At 36.8% G+C, this 22,873-nt stretch overlaps 1 protein-coding gene and 1 pseudogene across 3 annotated transcripts in view; one reads left to right on the top strand and one right to left on the bottom strand.

The window, feature by feature from the left end:
* The window catches only part of LOC150104419 (cyclin N-terminal domain-containing protein 1-like), a 254,807-nt gene extending 253,196 nt beyond the window's left edge, over positions 1 to 1,611 (bottom strand). For both annotated transcript variants that reach the window (XM_090397002.1, XM_090397001.1), the window contains exon 1: positions 1,461 to 1,611. The gene's annotated coding sequence lies outside the window, so the exon portion shown is untranslated. The remainder of the gene's footprint in view (positions 1 to 1,460) is intronic.
* The window catches only part of LOC150104418 (serine/threonine-protein kinase MARK1 pseudogene), a 296,493-nt pseudogene that overhangs the window by 100,190 nt on the left and 173,430 nt on the right, over positions 1 to 22,873 (top strand). The window lies entirely within an intron of this gene.

Here is a 22,873-nt window from a genome sequence, read left to right as displayed (position 1 = left end):
AGAGTTAACTTGGTTGAGTGCGTTAATGGGTTAAGGGAAGGGCCACTACCCAGACAGGTTTCACACACACACACACACACACACACACACACACATATATGTGTGTGTGTGTATGTATATATATGTATATATATATATACATATATATATATATATATATACATACATATATGCACACACACACATACACACACACACACACATACACACACACACACACATATATAAAGTTTTTTAACTTGGGTATATTATGTATTCAAGATACCAAGTAATTTTATATAAACTTGGTTTTTAATCCTATTTCCCAAGTGAGCAAATAGACACATAAGTCAAGTTTGCGCCTGCACGTAGTGCAAGTCTAGGCAACTCATGGTAGTGCCACTCTGTGTGTGTGTGTGTGTGTGTGTGTGTGTGTGTGTGTGTGTGTGTGTGTGTGTGTGTGTGTGTGTGTGTGTGTGTGTGTGTGTGTGTGTGTGTGTGTGTGAGTGAAACCTGTCTGGGTAGTGACCCTTCCCTTAATGCATAGCATCATACATGTCTGCAAGGAGATGTGCTTTGCATTATGGGAGATACTAAGGCAAGTGATCAGAGCTTAGTTCACCTTTATCACGGGTTGCCTCAGACCTGAAAATACTTCAGGCACAAACTTAGCTTCTTTGCTTGTTTGCTTACTTGGGAAAATAGGTTTAAAACCAAGTTTATAAAATTTTTTCGTAGTTTTAACATATATATATATGCTTTTTTACAGCATCGCACAATTGAACTCCGTCCAACTACTAACCGCGCTCAAACTTGCTTAACTTTTTGCGTGAGCCATTAGTAGCAGAGGTTCTACCAATCGACCAACCTTTGCTGGCCTAATCATGGAAAAATTCACAAAGCCAACAATGAACAGAAATCGTGCAATTTTATTTCTTCACGATTTTCACGAAAATTTCGCGAAGATCTGGCACTAATTGGCCATCAACGTTCCCCAGATCTGACGGCTTCCGACAGCAAGAAGTCGGAAGCCCTCAGATCTGGGCAACGTTCATGGCCAATTAGTGCCAGATCCTGAAGGAAAAGGTGTATGTGAACAAGCCGCAGATAATTCAACAGCTAAAGGAGTACATTCGTGCAGAAATTAGGATGCTGCAAGCAGAAACATTAACAGCTGTCATAGAACATGCCGTAGAAAGGGTACATCTTTGTGAAGCCGAAAATGGAAGGAATTTGCATGATGTGGTTTGTCATAATTAATAAAAAAATCTCCAAGTTCTGTATTTAATTATAACAAAAATATAAATAAAATAAAAATAATTAATAGATAAAAGAGTTATTAAATGTTTAAACCCCTTCGTGACTTAATGGGCCACCTTGCATCATTATTATTATTATTAGTAGTAGTAGTAGTAGTAATAACAGGAACTATTCAAAAGTGGTACATTAAATGTTGATTCGCTTTAAAAGCATATTCTCACCTTCGAAATGTGAAGGTTACACTGCTACAATATGCATAATGGCATTAGCACCTGAGCATTTAGCACCTCAAGCTTGACCAAATTACAGCTCTTACGTCGTTTAATTATTTCCGCTTACATATATGTGTCCTTCAGTCATTTTGTTCTCCAACTTTTTAGTTGTCTTTTCCCCTTTTTTTTTCTTTACTATATAATGAAATAATTTTCATAATTATTTTATAATTATAATTATAAATAATACCATATATACCGTGTATATTAAAAGTCCCAACAATAAAGATTTCGTGGTTGTAAAATTGAATAATCCCAAAGAGGAATGTAATTATTATTTTCTATTAATCTGATATGTTTAACAATATTTAAAATCTGTAAACAAAATTAAAATGATTATTATTATTATTATTATTATTATTATGTGACACCTCAAATATTAAAATGATCAATAAATAAACTAATAAAAATATTATTACTAAAATTAAATAATAAATTAATAGTAACACTACTACTTGACTAGTAGCAGTAAGCATATTTATCCAAATATTGAATGTACTTTGTGCTGCATGTGGTACTAATCAGAAAACATGTTAAGTGTCAAATCGTAAATCATCATCAATTATTTATAATTTTATAATTATAAATCGGGAAACCAATCAAAACAAATAAGTAGTATGTGTACACTAAGATAGGACTTGGGGGTTGTTAGGACGTGAAAGAAAACCAGGATTCTCTGTCATATGCGAATTGATGGATCTCTGATGCAGAGAGTTGGGGGAAAACAGGGAGAATATTGCTGATGTATTTCCAATATGGAGTTCAGGACCTGCCTCTTTTTCTTTTTCCATCTGCAGAGGTGTAGAGGACCAGAGCATCAAAGGGTACAGAGGGTAGATGTCTAAGTTGGTGGCCAAGCCATTTTATTTGGTTTCTTTGAACAGTGCTGACCAGAGAATCTTGTTGGGTTTCATCTAATATAGTAGAAATGGGAATGTGGTCCTCCAAGGAGTAATCCAGGATATTTCTTAGACAAGTAGTTCCAAAGCTATTTATAATATTGGTCGCTACTTTTGTTGAGATTTTCCAGGTCAGGGAGCTATTCAGAAAGATTGACTGGCTGGTGCACTTGTAAAGACAAATCCTCGTCTCCTTTGAGATGAGGCTCGACTTCCATACTTTATTATGACTTCTGTGGAACTGCAGTGCTTTCTGTTAAGGAATCTGAGATGTATGGTCCAAGGTATACAAAGTCTTCTACTTCTTCAAGGCGATCATTTTGATTTATATAGATGTGACCATCTATCTGATGTTTTAATATCTTTGTTTTTTGGGAGTTTATTTTTAGTCAAATATTTCTGCAGTTCTCCTAAGGCTGTTGAAGTGGTTTGGGGCATCTGTACTGTTGGAGTCAATGAGAACTATACCATCTGCAAAGCTCAGCTCTTCAAAGTGCATCTGTATATATATATATATGGGTATTTGATAAGCATTCCAGATTTAACTTGCATTAATTTAAAAATATAGTCAATCACTAAGATGAAGAGATATGAGGATAGAGTATCTCCCTGTACGACTCCTATGGTGATGGGAAAACTGTCTGTTTTGTCTCTGTTAACTAGTATTGTGGCTTGATATCCCTGGTAGGGTACTTTGATTGCTCTAATAAGTTTAGGTGGAATGCCATAAAGTTTCAGCGTTTCCCATGGTCGTTCCCTATCAACAGAATGAATCAACCTTTGCCGGCAAAGGTTGGTCGATTGGTAGAGCCTCTGCTACTAATGACTCAGTGAAGTAAGTTCGAGCGCGATTAGTAGTTAGAAGGGGACTAATCGTTCCCTATCAACAGAATGAATCAACCTTTGCCGGCAAAGGTTGGTCGATTGGTAGAGCCTCTGCTACTAATGACTCAGTGAAGTAAGTTCGAGCGCGATTAGTAGTTAGAAGGGGACTAATCGTTCGATGATGTTGGCACACTCTCCCTCGATGAGTCTTTGGGCTCCCTGGAGGTGTCTAATAATAATAATTATAATAATAAAAAAAAAAAAAAAATCAGCTAACGCCTTTTTATTCCCGTATACGGGGAGTAGGCGAGGCCATTTAGCCCTATCTAACTTTTGGAGACTGAGTGGGCAGTTCAATCTCCACTCGTACCAATCAGAGATAAATGGCCCAAGGCTATCACTAATTAAGCGGTACTCAGTGAAGAGAGACGGCTCAAATGTGCCGCCATCTCGTGGTCCCTAACCCTAACACAATATATTTAATGTCTGAAATAATGTGGGTTCTACGGTCGATTTTCTTGAGTTTACAGGACGAAAAACCCGAGTTTCCGGGAGGAAAAACCTGCTTGCCCGTGCCAGAGATCGACTAACTCGGGAACCGGTCGAAAAAAGGCTTAGAAAAATTTCCTCTAGTCGCCAACTAGACTCGAAACCAAGTCTTCCTTCGTGCGGCCAAGCGCCGTGGTTGGCCAACGCCATATCCACTGAGCTACACAGGCTTTCTAATAATAATAATAATAATAATAATAATAATAATAATAATAATAATAATAATAATAATAATAATAATAATAATAATAATAATAATAATAATAATAAATGCTTCAGTAAAGTCAATAAAGTTCAAAAACAATGGTAGATTCTTGTCCTTTGAACCTTCTGTTAGTCTTTTGATGCAGTGAATGTGTTCTAGAGTACCATGTTTTTTGAGGAATCCAGCCTGGCTTGTACGAAGTAATGGAGTTATATGGGGTTCAATTCTATTTAATATCATGCTACTGTAGATTTTTAGTGGAGTAGAGAGGGGCGGGATTCCTCTATAGTTTTCAGGTTTGTTCAGGTTACGCTTTTTTGGAATTGGTATTATTAGACCATCTTTCCACTGTTCAGGAACCTTCCCAGAGGAAAGTGCAATGTTATATCTGTGTAGAAGTTGTTCTTTGATATCTGTAGAGCAGTGCTTTAAAGCCTCAACTGTGATGCCATCTGCTCTTGGTTATTTTCCTGCGTTTTGTTGTTCAAGGGCCATTGTGAACTCCTGCATTGTGAAATCTTCGCAGTTGATGCTAAGAGTTTCCGGTACTATGGTTTTCGAGATGAAATCAATGTTTGGGGTTGGCATGTTTAACACTTTCATTGCCAAGCTGAAAATTGGAATTTTGTGTGGTGGCCAAATTTTTTTTTATTATTTAGTTAGCGACGTCCACGCGATAACGCGTGATCGGCTGTTTGGTGAGAACTCGCATCACGCGTATCGTTCATTGCCAAGCTGAAAATTGGAATTTCGTGTGGTGGCCAAATTTTTTTTATTTTTTTATTTAGTTAGCGACGTCAACCTGATAACGCGTGATCGGCCGTTTGGTGAGAACTCGCATCGCGCGATATCGCGTGATTGGCAATGAACATGTTAAAAGAGTTTGGAAGTGTGCTTTCAATTCATCAAGTTCTTTAGTCTTGTTTTCAAACGAGGTTCCATCTTTTTTCTTCATTCTGAATACTCTGGGTTTTCTTTCTGTTGTGCTCAGGGTTTTGCCATTTTGTAAGTTTCTCTTATTTTGCGCAATTTTTGATAGTTTTCTAGCTCTTCACAGACGTTCTGGATGTTGGCTTCTTTATCTTTTGAGAGAGCTTCATATACCTCTGTGTTTAATTGCTTTACTTCATTTTTATATTGAAGAGAATCTTGGGTTTTTACTTTGTGTTTTATTTTATTGCATTTGTCAATCAGTGAGTTTGTTTCTTCAGTTACCCAGTCTTTATCTACACTTTTTGTGTTTAATTGAAGAAATGTTTGGGAGGCTGCTTGATGAATAACGCTATTGCTTCAAATATGTGGTCTGTGTTATCATTCGATACTGCTTGTAGGTGGTTGTACTTTGTGAGTTTCTGGAATTCATTTGCCTTGTTAGAGTCATTTAATTCTTCCCAATGTCGTATCTTTAATCGTACACTTATAATTCTGTGATCAGAATTTAATTCTATGCTGTTGTATGCCCTACACTTTTGGGCTGAACTTATCCATTTGCCATTTATTAAGACATGATCAATTTGAGCCTTAGTTCCATAGTTCCATTGGGATGTTGCCAGGTCCATTTTCTTTCTAATTTATTTGGGAATTTTGATTGAATAGATATCAAGTTCTGAGAGTTTCAAAAGTCCACAAGAAGATGGCCGTCTCCATTGATTGAGTCATGGTAGGTATATCGTCCTATGTTTTTTGTTTCCAGCTGCATCTTTTCCAATTTGTGCATTGAGGTCTCCTCCAACTATGTGCATATAGTGTGCAGGTATTTTGATAATGTAGTCGGCTAGGTTTTGATAGAAGGTTTCTTTGTTTTTATCCTTTTCTGCTTCTGTAAGTGCATATGCACATGTAATTACTATTTTGGGGTTTGTGTTTATTGTAATATCTATTATTCTTTTTGAAACACTTTCTATTGATAGAATATTTTTGTAGACTGTTGTTTACTAGAATTCCGACTCTGTTATTTCCAGATTGATCTGAAGATGAGTATGCAAAGGTTCATTTATGATTATGGGACCTGAATTCATTGAATGCCAGTTGGTTTTCTATCGATGCTCCTGTATGTAGTTGCGTCCACGTGATATGCCTCTGCTCCACTGCAAAGTTCAAAGTTCATATATGTAAATACAGTAAATTATTATTATTATTATTGGCTACCAGTGGAGGTCGAACTACCTACCCAGTCTCCAAAAGTTAGAATAGGCTAAAACAGTCCAACCTACTCCCTACAGGGAACAAAAAGGCCTTAGCTGATTTATTATTATTATTATTATTATTATTATTATTATTATTATTATTATTATTATTATTATTATACAGTCACCTCCATGAAGTCCATAGATCCGTTGCAGGAGGTCCACTTCAAAAATATAATTATCGACAGATCTTTTTGATTCTAAATTCTAAAGAGGATGAAAGAGCTGCAATGGGCAGCTCTCTTTCGCCCTTTGTGCGGATCTCTTTATGAAGAAACTTGAAAGTGAAATTTTATCTCAACTAGACCCTAAACCCACAGTGTGGTGGAGATATGTGGATGATATTTTCATTGTATGGATAAACACAGAAAAGGATATGTTTGATTTTCTTACCAAGATCAACGCCTTCTATCACAAAATTAAATTCACCTTAGAACTTGAGAAAGAAAAACAATTATCATTTCTGGACACTTTAATTAAGAAACAAATGGATGGACGCATCAGCCTTACAGTCTCTTGCAAACCAACCAACACAGGTCGATACTTGCACTTCATTTCTTCACCACAACAACATTTTCTTCATAAAAGAAGCCTGAAAAAATACATTATAATTCCATTATCGCGATCCTTATACTGGGACAGTTTCCAACAAGATTGCTACACTCCTCAAGCCACATGGAATACTAGTGGCTTTTAAACCCTCAAAGACCATTCGCCAATATTTAAGATCTCCGAAAGACAGTCATCCTTTCTTCAAATATACCGGAGTCTACAACATCCCCTGTTCGTGCGGATTAAACTGTATTGGTTAGACCTCTAGAAGTTTTGAAATCAGAAAAAAAGGAACACATAGGAGACGTAAACAATAACAGAGAAGACAACTCGAGGTTAGAATTTCATTTCTTCTGGACAAACCATACTATAGAATGGGACAAAAAGCTCGATGTCCTATTTAGAGGAGGATTTCCGCTCCCGAATCATAAAAGAAGTCATAACAGTGATCCGTTCTAAACACAACTTAAATAGAAACCAAGGATTAATTCTGCCTGATATTTGGAAGACCCTCATAAGGTCTTTAAGCATGCCAGAATTAAATCTTGCTGGTAATTACAGAATGTTCCTACAACAAGTGAGATCATACACGCTCCATGCGTGTGATGTATGCGTTCTTCTGTTTTTTGTAAAAAATACAATTGTATTTGGTTCTCCTTTCATTAATAGTTTTAGTGAACAGTTTTAGCGTTTAACTTGTTTTACATCTATTTTACCCTGAAGAAGCCAAAGAGCTAAGTTGGCGAAACTTATAGGTATTTTCTTACTTAGTTTCAAATAAATTTGACTATATAAATTGAAGTCTATAACCCCAATACTCTTAGTCATTGTTTGTTGATCGCGTTTCATAGTTTTTCTCGAAGTTGAGTTCTGCTAAACATAGTGAATTTATTAAGCTTTTCCAAATGTCTTTTAGTATCATGCCTTGATTTCTGGTGAGACTGTCGCCTGTCTGGAGTACCAATGCAGCTTTTTTTTAAAAGTTTCTACATTTGAAATCTTCTTCAGTGTACGGCATGGAGCTATTCCCGATCGATGCAGTGGTTCGAAATCGAGAAATGATGGGCTAATCCTGAGGTATCTGTTCTGTTGTTGTTGACATCCCCTATATCAGTGGTGTTCAACCTTTTTTTTTTACTACGCGAGCTACTTTTATATAAAAAGTTATTCGGATCACGTTCTTATATAGATCACGTTCCCCCAACCTGATATCTGATTACCTACAAAAATAAACAACTAAAAAAAAACATACACAATTAAAAACTTTATTTTTGTATTTAAAAATTTATTTATTACTTTTAATTATTTTAATACAACAAATAAATATATATATATTGGAACAAAATATTTATTTCTCTGTTAGAAAAAACAACAGATTGATTACAAACTCAAGTTAGAGGAAATGCTGGATAATTTAAAAAAAAAAAAGTTAATGTGAAATTTGGCATTGTTTGGACCTCGCAATATTTTCATAATCAAGTTGATATGAAGAAGTGGCCAATCGCAGACAATCATCCAAATGATCATTTGTAATTTAGATTCTTAATTGATTTTTTATGACGGTCATATTTGAAAAAGCGGATTCTGACAAGTTTGTCAATTCGAAACATGACAGAATTTTTCGCGCAATATCAGTTAATATTGGGAATTTTTCATGTGCATACTTCCAAATGACTTCATTGTGTATTGATTTTAAATTTAAACTATTCTGAATGTTTATTATCTCAAGTTCTACTTCAGCATGGTTTATATCAAACAGCCCACTAATTTTATTTGAAATTTCTGTAAATGGATTATTGATAAAAGATACAATCATTTCAGTTTTATTAAAAGCTTTAAATCTTGAATTTATTTCTTCCTCAACTAATTATATTTCACGAATAAATTATTTTAAATCATAGCAAAGCGTTTCTTGATTTTTTTTAAATTTTTTTTTAATAAATATGGGATATGTCTAAATTCGAGAGCCTGTGTAGCTCAGTGGATGTGGCGTTTGCACACCATCGCGCTAGGCCGCACGAAGGAAGTCTTGGTTTCGAGTCTAGTCGGCGACTAGAGGAAATTTTTCCAAGCCTTTTTTCGACCGGTTCCCGAGTTAGTCGATCTCTGGCACGGGCAAGCAGGTTTTTCCTCCCGGAAACTCGGGTTTTTCGTCCTGTAAACTCAAGAAAATCGACCGTAGAACCCACATTATTTCAGACATTAAATATATTGTGTTAGAGTTAGGGGCCACGAGATGGCGGCACATTTGAGCCGTCTCTCTTCACTGTGTACCGCTTAATTAGTGATAGCTTTGGGCCATCTGTCTCTGATTGGTACCAGTGGAGATTGAACTGCCCACTCAGTCTCCAAAGTTAGATAGGGCTAAAATGGCCTCGCCTACTCCCGTATATACGGGAATAAAAAGGCGTTAGCTGATTTTTTTTTTTTTATGTCTAAATTCGTGGTCATTCATATTTTCTTTAATAAAAGTAAGTATTTTTGGAAAGTCTTTATTGAACTTAACATGTCATTGTTAAGTTCAATGAACTTAAAATTTTTATCTCTACTTTGTAACTCTAAATTTAAATTGCTAAATTTCGTTCAGAAATCTACTAAAAATGATAAATGTAACAACCATCTTTTATCACTCAATTGTGGATAAACATCTCCTTAAGAAATCAAGAAATCTTTCTAAAAATTGACTTCTCCTGAGCCAGCGAACATTATTGTACAACAGAAGTTCCCTATCACCATCTGCCTGTAATTTAAATAACCGCCATTAGAGGGCTTTTCCTCGAACAGAATTTTCAATTTTAAATGGAAGAACGACGGTACATTGCGCCCTTCGATTGGAATAGGCCTAAGTTCGATTCTCGTTGCGACGGGAGGAATCTTTATCTGGTCGATTTCAATCGATGGTGAGTTAGCCGATCTCATACGGAGGTAGCAGGGTTTTTTCTCCCGGAAACTCGGGTTTTTCATCCCGCATACATACAAATCGGCCCTTCAGAACACACGCAATTTACAGACAAAAAATTACTAGTTGTGGTGGTGTTGGAGGTGGGCGGTAGATGGCTTTGATTCGTAGTAGAGGTAAGGTGTAGAGACAGTTGAAGATGTCCTCCCGCGATGAGTCTTCGGACTCCTTGGAGGTATCAGGAATAATAATAATATTAATAATAATAATAATAAAATGTAATATCCAAAACATCTTTTGTGTTTAATCTTTTACTACACAGTACTTGTTGGTGAATAATACAGTGATACGTTAAAAAATCTGGATATTTGTTTTTACATAACGAAATGAAGCCTGATTTAATACCTATCATTGCAAGAGCACCATCAGTAGTAATAGACACAAGTTTAAAAAGCAGAAATTTGTTTTGTTTTACAAATTCATCAAACGCCGAAAAAATGTCTTCTCCCCTAGTTCTTTCCAATAATGGTATAATTTTCAAAAGTTCTTCTTTACTTGAATAATCTTGAAATACCATGCGAATAAATACCGTTAACTGAGCAGCATGAGTGAAGTCGTTTGATTCATCAAATTGTAATGAAAACGCAACGCACTGGTGAATGTCTGACATTAACCTGGCCTGGAAACTTTTCTCCGGCAATTGGAACTCTTCCTTTCGGCAATTTGAAACTTTGTCTGCGGTCTAGAAGTAGTCTCTCTCTCTAGTGACATCTCGAACCGAGAAGCCCCTTTCTGGAAGCGAGAAACTCCTCTCTCAAGCAACTTGGATCCTGGCAGTCTCTCTGACGGCGACCCTGTACCAGGCGGCCTCCTCTCTGACAGCAATTCTGGAACCAGGACCCCGTCTGCTTGCTTCAGTCCCTTTTTATTATGCCTCCTCTGAGACCTCGCATGAAGTTTGGCAACCTCCAAAGAATCGGTATGAGTCTTTCAGATTAACTTTCAAGTTAGGCACGCGTTTTGTTCTCCTCCGCTTTCTTTTGATTGTAAGTTGCCAGCTATCGGAAAGTTGTTTGAACTCTTTCTGACTGACTTCAGATATGTTTACACTTAGAGCCTGCAAGCCGTTCTCATACATAGTTTCAATAATAATCTTCCTAATGCCGCCATGTACAGCTTCGGCTACAAAAACATTGCCTTTGTTTTTAACACTCTAACATATTCTTATTAGAGCAGTATATACAGTTAGCTTCAAAAGAGTTATTTTCAAAAACATCTAATACAAACTATACCGAGACAAACAAAGTTTATTTTTTTACAATATTCACTTGGGACTTAACTTAAGTAAAAAATCGATGTAATATGCTTTGGAATATTTAATATTTAAGCTACAATCGAGTTTTTACACTTTGCTTATAATCATATTCACTCGACTCGCTGTTTGACTTCCACTGATCCAAATTAATTCATTTACTCGGACTTATAAGAAAATTACTGATTTGACAATTTTAACGAAAAATGAATAAACAATAGCAATACGCTTAAAGCGAATTAAAAATAATACAAAATAATGATAAATAAAATATTATGTTTCAGTCTTAATTAAATTTGTAAGTAAGGAGGAATACACAAGAGATCGACCAAAAATCGCTCCGCGATCGACCGGTAGATCTGGATAAACGGGTTGAACACCCCTGCCCTATATGTTCTATTTTTTCGTCTACCATTCGACCAACATAAATAATGGTTGGTCTATTGGTAGAGCCTCCTGTACTAATGGCTCAGTAAAACGTTAAGCAAGTTTGAGCGCGGTTAGTAGTTCAAAGCAGATTAAACGTTCTATGCTGTTGTCACATTCTCCCACGACGTGTCTTTGCACTCCCTGGAGGTGTCACATAATGATAAATAATAATAAATAAATAATAATTCAGTCCACAGGAACATGGGATGTTATATACACCTGCGTACTTGTAAAAGGCGATACTGTCCTTAGGCGTTCTTAACATGTGTCGTGTAGTTTGAATAGGTTTGAAGGCAACCCTGATGTTGAAAGACCTCATGATTTTTGCTATTTTTGTTGAAACTGAGCCGGCATAAGGTATGACAATGTACGATGTATACTGAGCGATTGGAGGTTTTCGCTGTGGGTTGTTTCTTTTGAGAATCTTTTGGATTATATTTGTTGGATACCATTTCTGACTAGAGTTTGAGATATAAGTGAGAGTTCAACAAGCAGATCTTTTTCTTCTGTGATAATATTTGTTGATCTATTTTTAAGCATATGTATAATGCTAAGTTTTGTGCATGATGGTGAGTAGATTTTAAGTGAAGATGACATCCAGTGTCTGTAGGTTTGTGGTATATTGTTAGCTTCAGTTGTCCATTCTTTTGATTTTTTATTAGTGTGTCCAGAAAAGGCAATTGATTGTTATTTTCCAACTCTAACGTGAACTTGATTGAATGGATTGAATGGTGGAAAGAATTTATTTTTTGAAGGAACTCATGTAAGGGATTTTCTGTGTCTTTCCATATAATGAAGACATCGTCCACGTATCTCCACTAGACTAATAGTTTCGGATTTATTTTGGATAAGATGTTAGCTTATAAGTTTTCCATGAACAGTCCGTCGATTGTATATATTTATAAAGAACTATGGTCTACTAATAAATTCAAAAAGACACTTTCTCATACTTTGTGTCAAGGGACCAAATATTATCCGTTACAATGAATAATCTAAATGGATATACAAAGCACAAGGTAGGTTCTTTTGAAAAACTAAAACAAAAGAGCAAGATTGCTTAACCATCTAACCTTCCTAAAAAGATGTAGACAGTTTAATATCATTCCTAAGTTCCTAGTCATTGAAGAGCAGATAAAATCTATAAGAGCAAAACCGATTTACTTTAAAACCTCTTGAGCAGCCTTACTTCGTGAAAGAATCCAGCACGTCAGATACGTACTGAACAAAATAGTCCTCAAATGCTCAGATCTTTTCGATGATATCTCTAGTAACATAAATAATAACATATGGAACATCTGACCGCATAGTACAAAATAGTTACGACAAAGTTTTTCGATCGAGTAGAGAATCACAACTTAAAAAATTCGATAGACTTTATCAAAGGCAACTCTAGACCATGTCTCCTGGATGATAAAGTTATTTTCAACCTTTCGGACCACACTCCTTCTAAACAGGAATCAGACATATTAAAAAAATGTTTCAATTTCGCCATAGTTCCAAATCACATCCCAAAAATAGATTTTATAAGCAACATTGAAAAAGGATTTTCTTCATTTTTAGAGACAGTAGCAAATGACATAAGATTAAAAAGCACTGTCATCCTTTCTACCTCATAACCACCGAAACGTAATATCGCTCTTAAACGTAAGAAAGAAGAAAGACATTATCATCCTAAAAGCTAACAAAGCAACTCAACAATTATTATGAATAGTAAAGATTGCATAACGAAGATCAGTGATTTAGTTTCTGACACGTCTACCTATCATATATTAGAGGTAGATCCAACCATGAAAAACCACAAAGAGAAATCTCTTAATACCTAATATGACTAGATGGTCTCCGGAATTACAGCGAAATCTTAAATCTCTACATCCATTACCACCATGCTTATATGGTGCACCAATAGCTCATAAAGTTGAAGTTCTGCGCCGCCCGATCGTGCACGGTAGAAATTCTCCAACATACCTACTAGCCAAACACCTAGCCGGTCTGTTGAAAGAGGAGATAAAGAAATCGGACTCTTCTATAAAGAATTCTAAGCATTTCATTGAAAGATTGAAAGGTATCAACATCTCAAAACAGACATACTTGCAAGCCTAGACGTAGTTTCATTATTCACGAACGTACCAGTTGAAGAAGTGATTAAGATCATAGAAAATCTCTTTCCACATGATATTGCTCTGCTTTTCGGCATTGTCTCAAATCAAACTACTCTAAAGTAAATAATATAATGTATGAACAACTTGATGGCTTAACCGTGGGCAGTCCCTTGCCACCACCTTGCCCGGATCTTTTCATGGAAAAACTAGAAGCTGACATGCTATCCAAAATAAATCCGAAACCATTAGTCTGGTTGAGATACGTGGGCGATGTCTTCATTATTTGGAAAGACACAGAAAATGCCTTACATGAGTTCCTTCAAAAAATAAATTCTTTCCACCAAAAATTCAAGTTCATGTTAGAGATGAAAAATAAAAATCAACTACCTTTTCTAGACACACTAATAAAAAAACAAGAGAATGGACAAATCCAGCTCACAATCTACCGTAAAGCTATAGACACTGGACGTTATCTTCACTTCAAATCCACTCACCATCATGCACAAAACTTAGCATTATACATATGCTTAAAAATAGATCAACAAATATCATCACAGAAGAAAAAGATCGGTTTGATGAACTCTCACTCATATCTCAAACTCTAGTCAGAAATGGTTACCCAACAAATATAATCCAAAAGATTCTCAATAGAAACACCCCACAGCGACAACCTCCAATCACGCAGTATACATCGTCCATTGTCATACCTTATGCCAGCTCAGTTTCAACAAAAATAGCAAAAATCATGAGGTCTTTCAACATCAGGGTTGCCTTCAAACCTATTCAAACTACACGACACATGTTAAGATCTCCTAAGGACAGCATCGCCCTCTACAAGTACGCAGGTATATATAACATCCCACATGCTTGTGGACTGAATTATATAGGCCAAACATCACGAAGCCTAGAAATTCAAAAAAAAAAAAAAAAAAAAAAGAAAAGAAAAGAAAAAAGAACATATAGGGATGTCAACAACAACAGAAGAGATTCCTCGGGATTAGCTTATCATTTCTCGATTTCGAACCACTGCAACGATTGGGACAACAGCTCTATGCCGTTCATTGAAGAAGATTTCGGATGTAGACTTTAAAGAAGCCGCAGTGGAACTCCGGATAGGAGTCATTCTCAACAGAAATCAAGGCATGATACTAAAAGACATTTGGAAAAGCTTGATAAATTCACTATGCTTAGCAGAACTCAACTTCGTGAAAAACTATAAAACGCTATCAACAAACAGTAACTATGACTCCACACTCTATGCTCTTGATGTTAACCGTCATTTCAATTTTAATTAATTTAACTGTTGTTACTCCATTCTTTTTTAACATTTAACGTTTGTTAGTGTACCGATTTCTTGTCCTGAAGAAGCCAGACAGACGTAAGCTGGCGAAACTTGTCGACGATTGTATATATTTATAAAGAACTATGTTCCACTAATAAATCCAAAAAGAAAATCTCCCATATCTTTTTCCATGTTGATGTATTGGAGTGATTAATGTAGTCATTAGTGTTTCAGGTATGTGCTCCGTTTCGAAGATTTATTTAACAGTTTTAGTATAACTGGACATATAGTTCAGTGTTTTTTGATGTCTTTTGGTCTGATTCCGTCTATTCGTGGTCCTTTGTTAGGGAAGAATTGCAAGTGGCAGTTCTCTTTTTGTTACTGTGGAGAACCACACTGACTGGGTTCTCGTGGTCCCAGTGGAGAATTTTTCTTTGTGCGAGGGATGTTTCCTCTAATTTTTGGACAGAATTCATGAGGTGCCGATTAACGTTTCTTGCCAACTGTTTGAAGGATTTGGGCTCCCATGCAAAGTTGTGGTTTGTTATTTCTGAGGCAGTGTTTTTTTTTGTGTATTGTCCAGCATTTCAATGATCATGTGCCAGATTTCCTTTATATCGTTCTTAGCTGTTGCTAATCTGTTTCTATAATAGTTTCTTTTTTGCAGTTTTAATCCACGATGTTAAGAGATTTTTTTTTTTTTTTTTTTTGTATTCAGTTTGTAAAGCGGTATTGTTAGGTGACTTCTGAAATTGTTTCCATAAGGCAACTTTTCTTTGTATATCTATTAATATGTTGTTTGTTATCCATGGATTCCCCCCAGTTTGGGAGAGTATTTTTATTTTTGTTAATGCTTTGTTATATATTTTATTAAATGTAAGTTTAAGATTATTATATACAGCGCCAGCGAAGTCTGAAGATGATATCCGCATCCAGTCTGGTTTTTTTTTTTTTTTTTGATTTCGTCGTAAAATTTGCTTGGTATCTTTAGGTTTAAAATAAATTTGCCAGGTTTAAAATTGCTTGGTATCTTTAACATATTTATACCCAAGGTAAAAATACTTTCCACATTTATATATCTCCTCCAGAGATTTTTATTTAATAAGGTTAAAACACCTTATGGTAACTTGTTTTGGTGAAATACTTACAAGCTCTGTATTACTAAATCTTGGTATTTCTAGCCTAGCTCCCACTGACGAGACCTCAATAAAGGTCGAAACCGGTCTGGGTAGTGGCCCCTTGCCTTTAATACAAAACATCATACATCCCCTTCTTGGAGATGTGTTTTGGCATTAAGGATAAATATTAAGATTAGTGATCGGAGCTTGTTCCACCTTTGCCACGAGTTGCCCTGGTCCTGCACTACCTGTGGGATCAGTTAGACTTGCACCAATTGCAGGCGCAAACTTGACTTTTAGTCTGTTTTTTGGACAGTTCCTGTTTCTTTCTAATAATCAATTATCGAGAGAGAGAGAGAGAGAGAGAGAGAGAGTTTTTTTTTTTTATTAAAGTTGATAAAATATACATTGGAAGATAGACAACAAAAAGGACTATTTACATATTATAAGAATGTATATTACAGAGGGAAAAAAAGATTTTCATTTTAGATATATAATAGAAATGAGGAGGAAAAAAAGATATGTTAGTGGTAGACAGGATTTGTCTTTTCAGTAAGAGTCAATATTACAGTTCAGTATCACTTTTAGTTATTTTTCAGATGAAGTGTATTGTCGTCGGCAATCCAGAACAGGTTACCAGTTGGATTCCACTCCTTTATGAATTTTCCGATAGTTCCTGTTTCTTTGTAATAATCAAATTCCAGTGAAAGCCTGCTTTGTAGTTGGCGAAGTAGGCTACACATGAAGGTTTGTTCTGATTCAGTGATGGATGGATGCTGGTTATTTCTTGTGTGCTTAAGGTAGAAACTGTAAATGACGGACTTGGCACAGATGAAGAGGAAATTGCATATTCTGTGTTTGTTCTCTTCTGTATGGACTAAATTCCAATAGTCTTCTTGGCTGTGTGCGTAGTTACAGTTGCAAGAGCTGTGTTCAGGACGTAGATGATCATCGCTTTGTTTGCAGGGCAGGTTAGTTATATATGTCCCAAGGTGCCTGAAACTTCGCAGAATAGACACTGATCTGATTCTCTTAGCTGAAATTTTTGGAGCTTAGTAGGAATTGGCAATATGTTATGCCATAGCCTTCACTGTATGTTGGAATATGGTTTGGAATACCTCGATTTATATGGAAGATGCCATTAAAAAGTGGGTGGCATGCGCAGCTTAGTAAATGAGAGGGTTAAGGATGAATATATGAAGGGTGAATTTGGAGGCACTGAGATGAGGAAGTGGTATATTTCCTTGTAGTTAGAAGGAAGAATTGGAAGTGAGGCTTCAGATGATGCAAGATGAAAGGTAGGCTCCCCGCAGTTTCTAGAAGAAATTTGCATTCCCTGAAGTGTAACGATATCTGGGAAATCCTTTATAATAGCAGCTTGCATCAAATGATATTGCTTTTCAATTTTGAGTTTCTCGATGGTAGGCATGTGTGTTTTTCACTTTAGCGTCTGGGTCAGGAGATCCCTATGATTCTTATTCTTGCCCAGTTCCATGTAGGAGAAGGAAGGGCTGGCCAGTTTTTAGACTTGTTATGTTTCTTTTCGAAAATAGTGGTTCTGTAAGTACAGCTGACTCTGTTGATCCTGTCAGTATGTGTGTGATGAAGTTCTGTGTTTTTCCACCACTGTAGAACATCTCTGTAAAAATGAGGTAGTTTAGGAGGAGATGGTGCAGAACTGGCCATTCGGAGGATTGTGGAAAGTGTAAGTCCTCTGGTGGATGATTTCGTAATGTAATCGAAGGTGGTTACTCAAGCATGATTGGACTGAAGTGTCTTTAGGAGAAGGATAATCCTGAAGGATATGATCTTGTTTTCAATGGATATCAGGCCGTGACTCCCTGAATGGCCTGCAAAGTTCAGGGTATGTTGTCCAGTTAGTATTGTTCCAGAGGAAACGTTTCATTGACATTTGAATACGATGGAGAAAACCTTCAGGGGTGTTAGTGCTTTGAGGGTATGCCATAGCACACACTCACAGTCATCTGGTTGATTATTAGGATTCTTCATCTAAGTGAAGACATTGAACGAATGCTGTTCCATTTTCCTAGCACTTGTTTAAATCGGTTGGGTAGCTGTGTCCAGTTCAGTGCATTATATATTTTGGTGTTGTCATGGTCTATTCCTAAGTATGCTTATTCTTCATTTGACCAGCCATTCAATCAGAGAATCAGTTCTGGTTTTCCATATGCCTGACCACAAACCAATGGTTTTTGCAGAGTTTAATTTGTCTCCTGAGACTTGTTTATATAGTCTGTGTCCTTCATTAGTTACTGTCATTTCTTCGTCATTACGGATTATTACTGTGACGTCATCGGCATATGATGATAGACTTATTTTTGATGTGGTTCTGTTATGCTGGTTCGTTTGCAGATCATGATGTCGTGTACTCTTTTTAAGAAAGGTTCTATGGCCAGTGTATACAATTTTCCAGAGAGAGGAGATCTTTGCTTGATTCCTCGAGATTATAGCAAAGTGCAGGTGAGCCTGTGGTTAATTTTTAAACAAAAGAGTGCATCTCTGTTTAGCAATTGCTCTGTTTCAATAATGAGAAGGCCACAGCCGAATGCGTTTAGGACTTATTAAAGGTACTCGTGCTCTACCCTGTCGAAAGCCGTCTCCTGATCAAGGCTGACGAGTGCTGGGTTTTCCTTTTGGAATTGCGATGTGGATGAGAGCTCTTATTAAATGGAGGTTATCAGGCATTCATCTTACAGGAACAAAATAAGTTTGATGTCGCCCAGTAACTTCAGGCAGTGTTGGATTTAGTTGGTTTGCAATAACTTTGGAAATGATTTTGCAATCTGTATTCATTAGTGAGATGGGACGAGAGTTTCGGATGTCTGTGTGGTCTCCCTTCTTTGGTATCGCTCATGCTACTGAGGTCGTGAAGGATTCTGGAAGCCCATTGAGGTAGGCTTCTTGCAGCGTTTTAAAGAGAAGTGGTCCGAGTTGATTCCAGAAGACTTGGAAGAGCTCTGTTGTGAGACCATCAAGGCCGGGAGATTTATTCTTTGGCAAGGCACAAATTTATTCTTTGTGCATGCAGTTTTCAGTTCCTCTAGAGTGATTGGGTTTTCTAAGTGATTCCGATCCGTTCCGGAGATTCTTTTTGTTTCTTTCAGTATTTTGTGAATGGCGTGAAGGGATGTTACTGTAGAGCTGTATGCATTCTTGCAGTATTGTAGGATTTCCGAAGTTATTTTACAGGGATCTTCTGTGATGCTGCCATCTTGAAATCTAATAACGGAGATGCAGTTTGTTGCCTGGTATTTTTTTTTCCCAAAGAGAAAAAATATTTTGTGGATGAATCTGAGAAATTTATTTGTGCATGCCACGATCTAAGTAGGGCACCCTTTGCGGATAATTGAAAATGTCTTTGCATGGCTTGGAGGGCTGAATTATATTCAAGGCTTTCTTCTGATAGATACTGGAGCTGTTCTTCGAGTTGTCGGATGCTAATGTTTCTCTGTTGATTCTTCTGGTGACTGTATATCTGCGTGAAGGATTTTATTCGTGATTTTAAGTAGGGCTACCATGTTTAATTGGTTCTGTATTCCCTTTTGAGTGAGTGAGGTTAGTTATTAAAGCCTGAGTTTTTCTTATATAATCTGAATCTTTCATAAGGGTATTGTGGAAGATCCCGTAAGCACTTCCTGATTTGGATGCCTCCAAGATAATGAAAGTTGCAGATTTATGAAGCAATGATCTGAGATGTAGGAAGGAATATGTGAGATGTTACTAACTAGAGGAACAGTGTGTTCGGAGATGTAATATCTGTCCAGCCGTGCTTGAGTTTTAGTTGCTGTAATTGTTGACCTCCATGTATAGGACCTCTTATCTGGATGCTGATACCGAAAGACATCAATGAGTTCATTATCGTTTACTAGTGTTTGAAGTTGGTTTATTAATCAGCTACGATGTTCAGCACATTGAAGTCTGTCTTTTTCTTGGTCAAGAGTACAATTAAAGTATCCAGCTATTTTGATGTGTTCTTGGTTAATACTAGAAAGATGATTTTCAACGAGGTCCAAGATTTAGGATGCCAGAAAATCCTGCTGTGGTATGTAGTTATTGAACACATGCAGGGTATTATGACTGGGTGATTTTATGTGAGCATACATGGCATATCTAGTATATTGCAATCACTTTAAGTCTGTAGGGGATTGATAATGAACACCTAAGCTAACCCCTGCTCTATGGTGTTGCTGGGTTGCAAAGTGATGTAGGTCATAAAGCCACTCTGCCCATTTTCGAGATAAATTGGATGAGGATTGATATTTGTTTCTTGCAGGAGTATTAGGTCTATATGGTATTTCTGTACCTGATCAAGGACTATTCTATTGCGTAAAGCAGAGGCATATCCTATTGCATTGAGAGAAAAAGGCTCAACGACATTATCTTCATGAAAGATTGATTGTAAGTGGAATTTAATATTGTTCCTGGTATTGTGCTTATAACCCATTAATTAGGTAGTAGATTGCTTGCTCCTGTTAACCTTCGCTCTACTCTTTTTACATTTTAATTTCGAGTGTAGATCCTGAAGTTGAGATATTAGTTCAGGGATTTTTGTGGTGTATTTAATGGCTGTAGTTAATTTGTGAGGGGAGCCTCGCATTATATGAAGGATGACAGCTGCTTCATGGTTAGGGGACCGTTAGTGTGGGGAAGTTCCCCTCAGCTTCTTCCTCCTCGAAGTCGTGGTGTGAAAGTACAGTTTCCTCATCGTCTTGGAACTCTGTTCCTCCTTTGCTGGCTGCAGGGGACGAAAGGCTATTCTGAGTATTTTCTTCTATCGAACATGGTTTTGAATTAATGGGAACCTGGGTTGGCAATTCTGATTGTTGTGTCCGGGGATTGCTTATAATTAGTTCATCCTGGTTATCTCTGTTAGGAAGGTTCGTGTTTTCATGTTGTTTGTTAAGTGTTGCTTGATGTGCGACTTCGTTATCAGAGCTACAGATCTCATTTCTCTTCAGGCATTCCAGAGGGACGTGAACGTTGTCTTTCCCAGTTCGGGATTTTCTTGGCTTTGAAATTCGTAATGGGGAGAGGATTTTCAGTTTACTTTATCCTATGTTTTCATTTTGTTCATGTACGAAGTTGTTCTGTTCAATTGGTTTGCTATTATCGACTGGGATATTTGTTGATGAATCGTTGGAAATATAGGGAGAGTGTTTCCTAATGTCACCTTCTTCATGACAGAAGCACTGTGATGAGAAGGATAAGTAGAAAATGTAGGTGATTCCATTTATGTCCGTATTGATTAACTTTGCAGGTTGTGCAGTGCGAGAGAGAGAGAGAGAGAGAGAGAGAGAGAGAGAGAGAGAGAGAGAGAGAGAGAGAGAGAGAGAGAGAGAGAGAGAGAGATGTTATTATGTTATTATGTTAGCGTGTAGTATGGCGAATTCAGAATTTCTAAACAAATTATCCAACCAATTATTTAAAGATTTGAAAGCAATACAGTTAACATTTTCCTGTTGATTATGTTGGGTGAGATTTATTGTAGCTATATTAGTGTGAGAAAACGGTGTAAAACTTGTTCACTATAGTACGGAAAAGGGGGGGGATAAAGCACTACATTGGGTGTCTGGTTAGATCGGAATCACATGAGATTACATTAATGCGAGTATTTTCCTCCTTTTGCATAAAGACCTGGAAATCTTTTGTCCAGAGAAACTTATAGTTTTTTTTTTGTTTTGTTATTGTTTTTGTTCTCCTTGCTTGGTACACTAAGTTTCTGTAACATTGTGGTCCTAGAGAGATGTGTGTGGTTATCACAGGTACGCGATTACTGCGCCAATCGTTTCTATTAAAGTTCTGGTCTATACTGACCTTGCTTTGGTTATCCAATCTTGCAGTGATTTTTTCCATTTGAGATTTCAGGGTGTCACTTCTGTCCTCAGCTCTTCGTTCTCGCGCATAAGAATTTAATACTGTTCCACTACTGGTGACAGATTTAGATTTGATAGCGGGCAGAGTTCCAAGCACTTCATCTACGCTGTTATTATTGTATTGTAAATAGTGTTCATAAGCCTATAATTTTTCGTCGATTTGCTATATGTGGGAATTAAGTATTTCTTTCATCGCCACATTAAAGGAATCTAAATTATCAATAACGGTCAGATCAAAAATTTATTTACTTTTCTGTATTTCACTGCTTTTCCCGGCGATTCATTTTTGGATCTCTTTTTATCTCAGAATTGTTGGTAGCGCCATTTGGAACATTCAGTTAATCTTTTGAGCCTTGAAGGTACTTTCGGAAATTCTGGAGCGTAGGCTGTTGACAAAGTGTTGTCAACAGGTTGTCAGGCTGTGTTGTCAACTGAGGTTTCGCTACAGAAGTGTCAACAATCACAATATAGCCCGCCATTCTTCACACAATGGCTTAGACACTTGTTGTAGGACATTGTATGAGCGTGCGTGATCACGATCTTGTTTCTCGGAGACATTTGGGCTCTATACAGTAATAATAAGTAGACGAAGATGAAAAAGCAGAAGAATGATTTTTCAGTCAATCAAAAAAGCTTTATTATTCGTATATATCATATTTACAATATAGAACCTTCGTAGTTCAGTCGGTGTAGATGAAGCCCTTTGGTCCGAAAGAGTTGAGTTCGATTCCCATCCTCGATTTCAGGAATCTTTATCTGGTCTCTTTCGAATGAAGATGTTATCTGGTCTCAAACCGGGTAGGTGCTTTTCTCCGAAACTCTGGTTTTTCGTCCCTTACAACAGAAAACCGACCCTGTGAACACGCATCTTCTACAGACGAAAAATACCTTTCCCCAGAACGTCACGGGGTCGTTCGCCGATTGGATTGGATTGGGGTCGCGTGCGTAAAGTCACACCATGTAAAAGACCGACCCCAAATAGATGGGATAAGGCACAAGACGAAGAAAAAGAATATTTATGATATATATATATATATATATATATATATATCGTATATATATATATATATATATATTGTAAAGGTGGTCTGAAAATTTCTCGGCCTCGACCAT

This window comes from Typopeltis vanoorti, chromosome 8 (genome assembly GCF_054136105.1).
Source record: "Typopeltis vanoorti isolate ZY-2024b chromosome 8, IOZ_Tvanoo_1.0, whole genome shotgun sequence".
Classification (NCBI taxonomy): Eukaryota; Metazoa; Arthropoda; class Arachnida; order Uropygi; family Thelyphonidae; genus Typopeltis; species Typopeltis vanoorti.
This window is presented reverse-complemented; position numbering and strand designations above follow the sequence as displayed.